The 9,332-nt window shown below is 37.2% G+C and overlaps 1 long non-coding RNA gene across 2 annotated transcripts; it reads right to left on the bottom strand.

Moving 5' to 3' along the window:
- Positions 1–213: 213 nt before the first annotated feature.
- Positions 214–9,114, bottom strand: LOC130412938 (uncharacterized). Of its 2 annotated transcripts, XR_008905423.1 has the most exons (6): positions 5,323–9,114; positions 4,945–5,074; positions 2,779–2,850; positions 2,350–2,508; positions 1,055–1,164; positions 214–379 (listed from the first exon to the last, which is right to left on the bottom strand). It is a non-coding gene; the product is annotated as an uncharacterized LOC130412938 (long non-coding RNA). The 2 variants fall into 2 exon arrangements; XR_008905422.1 differs by having other exon boundaries at positions 4,945–9,114.
- Between the last annotated feature and the right edge of the window lie 218 nt (positions 9,115–9,332).

The raw sequence follows: 9,332 nt of genomic DNA on the forward strand, positions 1-9,332 counted from the left end.
ACGTTATTTTCAATGTTCTTTGAACACTTATTTTTTTATATTCTTATAACATTAAAAGCTTCTTTTAATTTACCGTTTAGAACATTAATACAAGATTACAAAACACTTGATACAACATTCTTCAAACTTGATTTTTATTCAAAATATGAACATTAATATTGAGTATTAACAATTTCTTTTTAATAGGTTAGTATTCAAAAGTGACATGAAACATTTAGGTAACTAAGGTATAAGCAAATTAAACATTAAAACATATTTAATTATTAAACATGTATCAGCAATTTAAAAGAAAAACATATATTATTAGGATGCTACAATTGTAATCTGTTTGTTGACTGGACTTCTGTGTACACCTCTCTTCTGTCTCCTCATTCTTCACCTGTGAAGTGAACAGAATCCTAATTTCCAATTTTTGATCATGATAAATTCAGTTTGGTTTACATACAACTGAATTCAGTGCTTTGCTTTAAAACGTTAAGGCTTACTCACAGTGATCCAACACACACCAACAAACTCCAACATTAATATTGACATTGATCTAACAAACATATTTGATGCCATTTGCTGGACAATTGTATTTCCAGAAAGTGTCGGAACACTGCAAATGTAAATAAAACCAGAATGCAATGATTTAAAAATCTCTAAACCCACGTCATTCACGTTATCAAATGTTTGAATGAGACATCTTCTTTGGGCCAAAGATCAATTCGAAGTCATTATATTTTATTTTTAGTTACATTTTACAAAGTGTCCCAGATTTTCTGGAAATGGGGCAGTAGATATGGATTTCCAGTGGTTTCTTAATAACAATGTTGTGAAACATTAAATTTCCACTTTCTTTACGAAAGCTTAGATCTGTAGGATCTACAATGTCAAACAAAGATTGATCCATCAATCTGAAACCAAACAAAATTATTTCTTTATAGAAATTTTACATTTGACATAATACATGAATAAACAAATAAAGACTCAAATAAATGAAGACTTAAATAAATTATAATAAGAAAAGCAGCCAAGGAGGAAAACTGTACGTGGCAAAAGATCACTAACTTACCCTTGTCCCTCGCTGTGGGGCATACTTTAAGTTGTCTGCTATACAGTCACAAAACACCTTTGTAGACTCCTTCGGATGCATCTTGCAGCAGGCTTCTGAAAATATTTTTTCTGAAATAAACATCGAAGAGATTTTTTACAAATGTCTCAGTGTTGTACATATATAATTAAAAGAGGTTTTCACAACTAGTGATGAAACTGATCACGGATGATCTATACGGATCGTGCTCTACGGTTCGGAACGTATGTGACCCGCGGATTATCTGTAAATGTATTCATCAGACAGTTTCAGCACGCACGCACATGTCCAAGAAAGTTTTTCGAGATAATTCATGATCTCCAACCTTGTTACACGCGTCACATTTATAATCTGATGTCTAGAGATCCAGTTATCAGCTGTTTACTCTGATTGCACGTTTATATTATTTTATATGTTAAACATATTGCAATTTTTGTATGCATGCATTGCTAACTGTGTGACAGCATAGAATATACATGATCATGTGAATTAATCTGTTAAATTAAATTAAATGAAATAGGGTACTTTAACACCTTCATATTTATAAATGTATTTAAATAAGCGCCCCTATTTTTTAGCAATGTATTGATTGCGAAAACAAGTGATTATAGTTATAATAATAATAATATATATAGTAATAAACTATGGTGAATGTAGTGAAGTTGGCGGGGCGAGACCGTGGTTCGAGAGCGGTGAGTAATTGTGAATGAGCGCTAGCTGTGCGCAAACCGGGCTCGAATCACGAAGGAGATTGGGAGCATATAAGAGAACGAGCGACCGGACCGTCGAAGAGAGAGGACCGGTCCCGGACACATGTTAAGTTAACATTTATGTTTTTGTTGCCAGCAGTCGTCCGCGAGGGGCTGCTGGCTGTTTATTATTTGTATTAAATCTTTATTTAAATGTTTGCCGGTTCCTGCCTCCTTCCTTCCATATCTTGAATCTTGTTACAGTGAATTTTACATTAGCCAATCCGAAAAATGATCCGATCCGTGACCCAAGATCTGTGAAATGATCCGTACCGTGAGATTGGTGATCTGTTGCAACACTATTCACAACTGAAAATGGGAACCAATCAATTGACAGTACAATAACACCCTTTCTACACTGTGCATGATAGACAGAACATGATCTGACACTGTTTATACTGTATATGAATCAGCTTTGTGCTTGAGTAGACTTCAATAATGATTCAAATGTGTGCTTACCGATATGCCTGCTGACTGAACATAAATGCAATATCACAACAGTGTTAGAGCAACTTTTGTAACACTTACGAGTAATAACACTGCAAATTTCCAGGTCTTCAATGCTTTCTTTCCCTTTCGACCCTTCGTCCTATACTGAGCCCACACATTGTTAGTTGCAATTGTTTGTAAAACCCTCCTCACAGCATCACCTGGAGTTTTACTCCAAAGAAGGCTTAGATAATGGACCTGTAACCAAAATAAAATATAATTCAGCACCCCGCAAATTTAATACTCAACCACATTGGTGCTCTGATTTTTGTCCTGTGTAAATGTGTCTGACAAATTGTCAACTGAGATTATGGAATAAAATATTACAATGAACATGTTATTCTTCAAAATTAAACATGTCCTAACTATGCATAGGCTTTATTAATTATTCCTCAGTTATATATTACTCTCTTTTGTATAAAAATGACAACTTTATATTTTTAAATTCAAAGTATTGAAATCTTTCACCTTGATAAAGTTCTTCGATTTCAGATGTTGAAGCAGTGCAATTCTCTGTTTGTAAGGTACTTTCAAAAACACCTGAAAAATACAAAATGGCTTACTTGCAGCTATCTCATCAGATGCGATGGCTATGTGTGCTTGGCAAAATACACACAAGGCTCTGTTTGTCCAGTTCTGTCACTAAAATACTTGGTTCATGGTGTGACTAAATTGTTGATATGTAACAGTGGGATTAAGTCAACATTGGATTTAAAGTATGCAATGAAAAACTAAGCTCATCAAGAAATAAATTTACATATAGGTGTGCTTGGTCCTTGGTGCTGATGGTCTTTCCTCAACTAGCCCAAAAAAAATAAAAAAATGTGCAGATCAATGGTAGGCTACATTATGCAATGAAAACATAAGTTCATCAAAACAATTAACTCACACGTGTGTCTGCTTGCAATTCTGGGCATTTTTTTTACATCAACATCATCATCTATTAAAAAATATTATCAGAGAAATGATGTCACTTAATCCAGAAAGTTAAACGTCATTTAAAAACAACCACAGATACTTTTAATTGCAGCACTTGGCTCACAGCACTGCCAAGAAGGTCAACATTTTAAGTTGCAACCAGCCAGTGAACTGACAAAATGTTGTAACACTGTGCAGCAATACATTTATATAAAAGCTTAAAAAAATTCTCAAAGCAAATTGTATATTTCACCTCCTCACGCTTCTACATACAAGAGATAACTCGGAACATTCCAAAAACCCAGTCTACACCCTGCACTACTTTCATATATATATATATAGTGGGGATGAGTCACGAATTTCGAATATTCGAATAGTATATTTAATTATCGAATTTCGAATAGTGTGTGCGATCTTAAAAAACTCGCCGTGTTTTCACGTGTAACGCGTTCATGTAACCAAAGGGTGGCGCTGCCAATAACAACGCACCTAAAACCTAAAGGCTGTCAATCAAGAGACAGTAGAGCAAAACATTTTCCCACAAGAATTGGTAACGAAGTTACGCACACTGTAGACCCGCGTGGCATAACGGAAACGGTAAATTGATATTAAAAATGTGTTGTGTGGGGGTCCTTTAATAAAATGAATGAGAATAAAGTGCAGTGCAAACTGTGCAATGCAAAGCTGGCTTATCATGGATCAACAACTACGATGCACAATCATTTCAGGGCGAAGCACCCAGCAGGTCCATCCACAGGTCAGCAATCAGTTGCTAGTTTATGGTCAGACCAACCAATTTGGATCCCAAACGGGCGAGCAAATAACGGCTCTAACTAGCAAGATGATCGCTAAGGATATTCCGATCGGCTTTGTCGCGGGAGAGGGTTTTAAAAATCTAATGGAGTTTGTTCAGCCCGAGTTTACTGTTAGTCTAGAAAAACGATCACTGCCAGACTGCAGAAACTTTTTCATGACAATTGAAACTGAAGCCTTATGAACTATTAATGCATGAAATCGCTCCGAACTGTTAATAAATGCCGTCATTCGGTTAATATGTTTTAACGCCTTTTAAGTCTTGTCTAAAATCTTTATGGCTTTAATATATTTTCCTGATTAATCACACTGCTGTTTTTTAGTTGGTATAAATGTGCTTGCTCATATCGAACAGGGAAATGTCCTAGCATTATGAGCGGTTGATGCTGATCGACGTACTGTTAATAAGTGCCGTCATTCGGTTGTTAATATATTTGTTTCAGCACGTTATTTTAATGTATTGCTTAACGTAAGATTGCATATTCCATAATACATAAAGCAGTGTGCCGTCATACTGATTTGAAGCGTAAATGTGCTCTCTCTCTCTCTCCGTTTGTGTGTGTGTAATACTGTACATGCGTCCATGTGGGGGAGGGGTGCGAATTTCAAACAATTTTCGAATAGTTCTCATCGATCTTCGAATATTATTTTTGCTATAAATGCCCATCCCTAATATATAGTCTCTAATATAGACAAAGGGAGTGATGCAAACAATGTGTGAATATAATGTGATATAAATATTTTAAAATAATTTAAAAAAATCAGTTGTCTTACTCAGAACAGCTGCATTACAGATATCTGTACCTACATTTTGTTAATCACGCCAAGTATCTATAAATTGTGAACCATAAATGTAACTTTGTAGAGTATTAATACTGTATTGACAAAAAGTCTATACTGTACCACTAGCTAATGCTCTCTGGTATCGTGCTGGTGGTCTTCTTTTTCTTTGAATATGACTTTCATCTTCGTCACTCTCCAAGTTTGATCATGGTTGTCTGTTTTGCTTTGCACCTAGCTTCTTCGTAGCTGTCTGGAAATAAAGAAAAGATCAGTAAAAGACAATCAGCATAAACCACGAAAACATAAGAAACCTCAAACTAATTCTTCATACCTGCATATACCAGAACAGATGCAACATGCTTCGATCTAAGTGTAGTGTCAGGTCTATCTCTTCGTTACATGGCCAATAGCAATATACTAATAGACTATAACTATAGACTAATGATACACATAGAACAATAAAAGTTTGAAGCATAAGATGAGAATAATAGGTAACACCTCTATTGTTATATCAAGCCACGTGGAAGGCACAACATCAACAGTGTTATCTTCAGGAAATTTAATAACAGCCTAGCAGTGATGCAATTTCTGAAGAAGAAACAAAAATAGTAAAGGTATGAAATAGTACTTCATTAAAGGGTTTTGTCTGAAACACGATGATATAATATGATATATATTACAGTAATAGGTTCACCTCATCCTAACTCAACTCAACTCAACTCAACTTTATTTATATAGCGCTTTTTACAATTTTCATTGTTACAAAGCAGCTGTACATGAGACACATTTAATACAAGTATGAATTCTAAAGCAGCCCCCCCGGCCAGGCAGATAGTGCAAAACAATATGCAAACGGTGGTGAGGAACCCAAAACTCCCATCGAGAAAAAAAACCTCAGGGGAACCCAGGCCCAACCAGGGGATTCCAGTTCCCCTCTGGCAAAAGCTGCTGCCTCTGCACAAGCTCATCAGTGCTTGCACAACAAGGCTTAATAAAAATATAAAAATTAAAGATTATCATTAACAATCTAATAGCATTTGAAATGTTGTAGAAAAAAACAAAGTTGTCGCGTCCTTTATCCAGCTCTATCCTCTTAGCACTTGTCAGGTCACCGCTTCCCATTCTCAGCTCTGCCATCAGGTCTGGGCATGAACTGCATCCTGCGGTAACCTTGGAACAAAGAGACAAGACTGGCTGAGAGTAGAGTACTGTTCTGCACTCTTTGATGCAACAAGTACATCATTTGTTGTTGGATGTGTTCCTGGTTCCGGTTGATCTAAATAATGCAGCCTAAATCCTCTGAGGATTAATATTATGGAGGTGTAGTGTATGCAAGATTAAAAAGATGAGTCTTTAGTCTAGATTTAAACTGACAGAGTGTGTCTGCCTCCCGGACCGTGCAGGGAAGAATATTCCAAAGTTTAGGCGCTAGATAAGAAAAGGATCTACCACCTGCACTTGATTTTGAAATTCTAGGTATTACCAACTGACAGGACCCCTTAGAGCGTAATGTACGTGGTGGTCTGTAATACAATAGAAGTTCATTCAAATACTGCGGCGCTAGACCATGTAGGGCTTTATAGGTAATAAGCAAGATCTTAAAGTTAATGCGATGCTTTATAGGTAACCAGTGCAAGGTTGACAGAACCGGGGTTATATGCTCATACTTTTTTGTACGTGTAAGAACTCGAGCTGCCGCGTTTTGAACCAGTTGCAGTTTTTGTAATAGGCCCGCAGGGCAACCACCTAGAAGTGCATTACGCGACTAACCAAACGCGACTGCTATAAGCAATTTGTTTGTCCATACTGAAAAGGGGCGGGACGCGTCAATCAATCAGAAGACACAGCTAATCAGAACAGTTTGTCTCAGTCCACACAGCCTCGCACGCTACAGCAGAAGAGAGATATTATGGGTCCCGTTTCTAAAACAGAAACAGCCGTTGTTCGTCACGCAGGGCTATCGAGGCTGGTTAGGACAAAACCTTTGGTTAACATAGAAAAGACACATTTTATCGCGTGTCGCATCGTGTTTGGTTAGGACACGGTTTTAACAGCTTCATTTAAACATATGGTGGTATTTTTACTGTTTAAACTTATCAGAACGTTCCAAGAACTTTCTGGAAAGAAACACAAACTTGCTGGAGATAATCAGTCAACAATGATGACTAATCATCTTAAATATGTTCTATGCCATGCAAAATCTAGAATATCATAACCCGCACACAACAAAGTACATAAAACTCTTGTGAAATAATTTTGAGGTCAAACAGATCTTCCATCAGTGAGCAACCACTGAATTCAAATATTGGCGCCCTGCTCAAAGTTCAACAAAGTATTCAATAAAAGACAAGAGTGACTGAAATCGATAATGAAACATTTACTTATTTTACTGCACTTTCGGAAGGTTAAAAAATATAAATATACTTTGGTATGTTTTTAGCTGAAATAGGCATACCCATATGCTAGATTTAAATGTAAAATATACTTCAAAACACGTCAATATACGATAATGTAATATCAAGTCGCATCTTGATTAAGTAATAATCGCAATAAACACATGAAGATAAGACTAAATAAGAGATCATGCTCTGTATTCACCAAGTGAAGCGCCATGGAATGAACAAACGTTCGTTGTGTGGCCTGCGTATGCGCGATCCGTTTTGGGCGCGATCCGTTTTGCGCGCCATGCTCTTAAAAAGATAGCTTACATTTTAAAGTATCAGCTTCATAATATTTCTGATTTCCCATGATGGATGGATGGATAATGGATTGATTGATTACTTAATAGACACTTAAAATATGATTACACAATTAATAATCTAATATTTTTTCACATGCCATCAATTATTCTAATGAAGTCAATATAATATTTTCTAAGTTTTAAATAATAAAAAATATGTTAATTAATGTTAATATAAATTTAATAAAAATACCACTGGCCAGACTGCTCAACAAACACAGACCAGACTTTGTGCCAGGCCCATTCGTCCAGCGAAGTTATAAATTGTCCACCATTTAAATTTAGAGTCATGAAAAACTATAATTGTGCTATATTTTTGTCCCAGGTTATGTGCAGCGGTTTTTTGTCACTCACTGATGAGCAAACATTGAGTAGGCCATTAAGTTAAAATGTTACTGGAGAAAATGATGCAGGTCTCAATAATTTGTAGTCAAGAGCAGCATTACTGTAAATTAAGCCATATACATGTTACACTGTGAAACAAAGAATGGTGCAAAAGATGAAAGGACACGGTGCTGCTGCATAGGACACAATGCCTCAAATGTCAATTTTTGGGTTACACAGAGATCCTATAGAGCAGGGGTGTGAAACCCAATTCCTGGAGGGCCTCAGCTCTGCACAGTTTACCTCCAACCAGCTCTTAACCACACATGCTTGGAAGTTTATAGTAATCCTGAAGATGATTAGCTGAATCAGGTGTGTTTGATTAGGGTTGGAGCTAAACTGTGCAGAGCTGGGGCCCTCCAGGAACTGAGTTTGACACCTGTGCTATAGAGGTCTCAACTGGGCATACTAATCATAGACATTTAAATTTTCTAGCAACATTTTCTACCATAAATATGTAGTTATTTCTTTCTTAGAAGTGTCGTTTGGCCGAGTAGCCCAGCAGCCACCACCAGTGTGTCCTTGAGCAAGACACTTTACTCCAAGTTGCTCCAGGGGGATTGTCCCTGTAAGTGCACTGTAAGTCGCTTTGGATAAAAGCGTCTGCCAAATGCCTAAATGTAAATGTAAATGACTACATGTTTCCCATACATATTTGTGCTCTGCATTTCACCCATCCAAGTGCTCACACACAGCAGTGAGAGTTTATAAACAGTTTTTGCAGCCATTTTTGCTGTGGTGCCCGCGGAGCATGCGTGCATTACTTCTGTATTAAACAGGAAGAACCCTCGTCAGTTTCCGGTTTGCTCAACTCAACTCAACTCAACTCAACTTTATTTATATAGCGCTTTTTACAATTTTCATTGTTACAAAGCAGCTGTACATGAGACACATTTAATACAAGTATGAATTCTAAAGCAGCCCCCCCGGCCAGGCAGATAGTGCAAAACAATATGCAAACGGTGGTGAGGAACCCAAAACTCCCATCGAGAAAAAAAACCTCAGGGGAACCCAGGCCCAACCAGGGGATTCCAGTTCCCCTCTGGCAAAAGCTGCTGCCTCTGCACAAGCTCAACAGTGCTTGCACAACAAGGCTTAGTAAAAATATAAAAATTAAGGATTAAAGATTATCATTAACAATCTAATAGCATTTGAAATGTTGTAGGAAAAACAAAGTTGTCGCGTCCTTTATCCAGCTCTATCCTCTTAGCACTTGTCAGGTCACCGCTTTCCATTCTCAGCTCTGCCATCAGGTCTGGGCATGAACTGCATCCTGCGGTAACCTTGGAACAAAGAGACAAGACTGGCTGAGAGTAGAGTACTGTTCTGCACTCTTTGATGCAACAAGTGCATCATTTGTTGTTGGATGTGTTCCTGGTTCCGG

The sequence above is a fragment of the Triplophysa dalaica genome, chromosome 23, assembly GCF_015846415.1.
Source record: "Triplophysa dalaica isolate WHDGS20190420 chromosome 23, ASM1584641v1, whole genome shotgun sequence".
Classification (NCBI taxonomy): domain Eukaryota; kingdom Metazoa; phylum Chordata; class Actinopteri; order Cypriniformes; family Nemacheilidae; genus Triplophysa; species Triplophysa dalaica.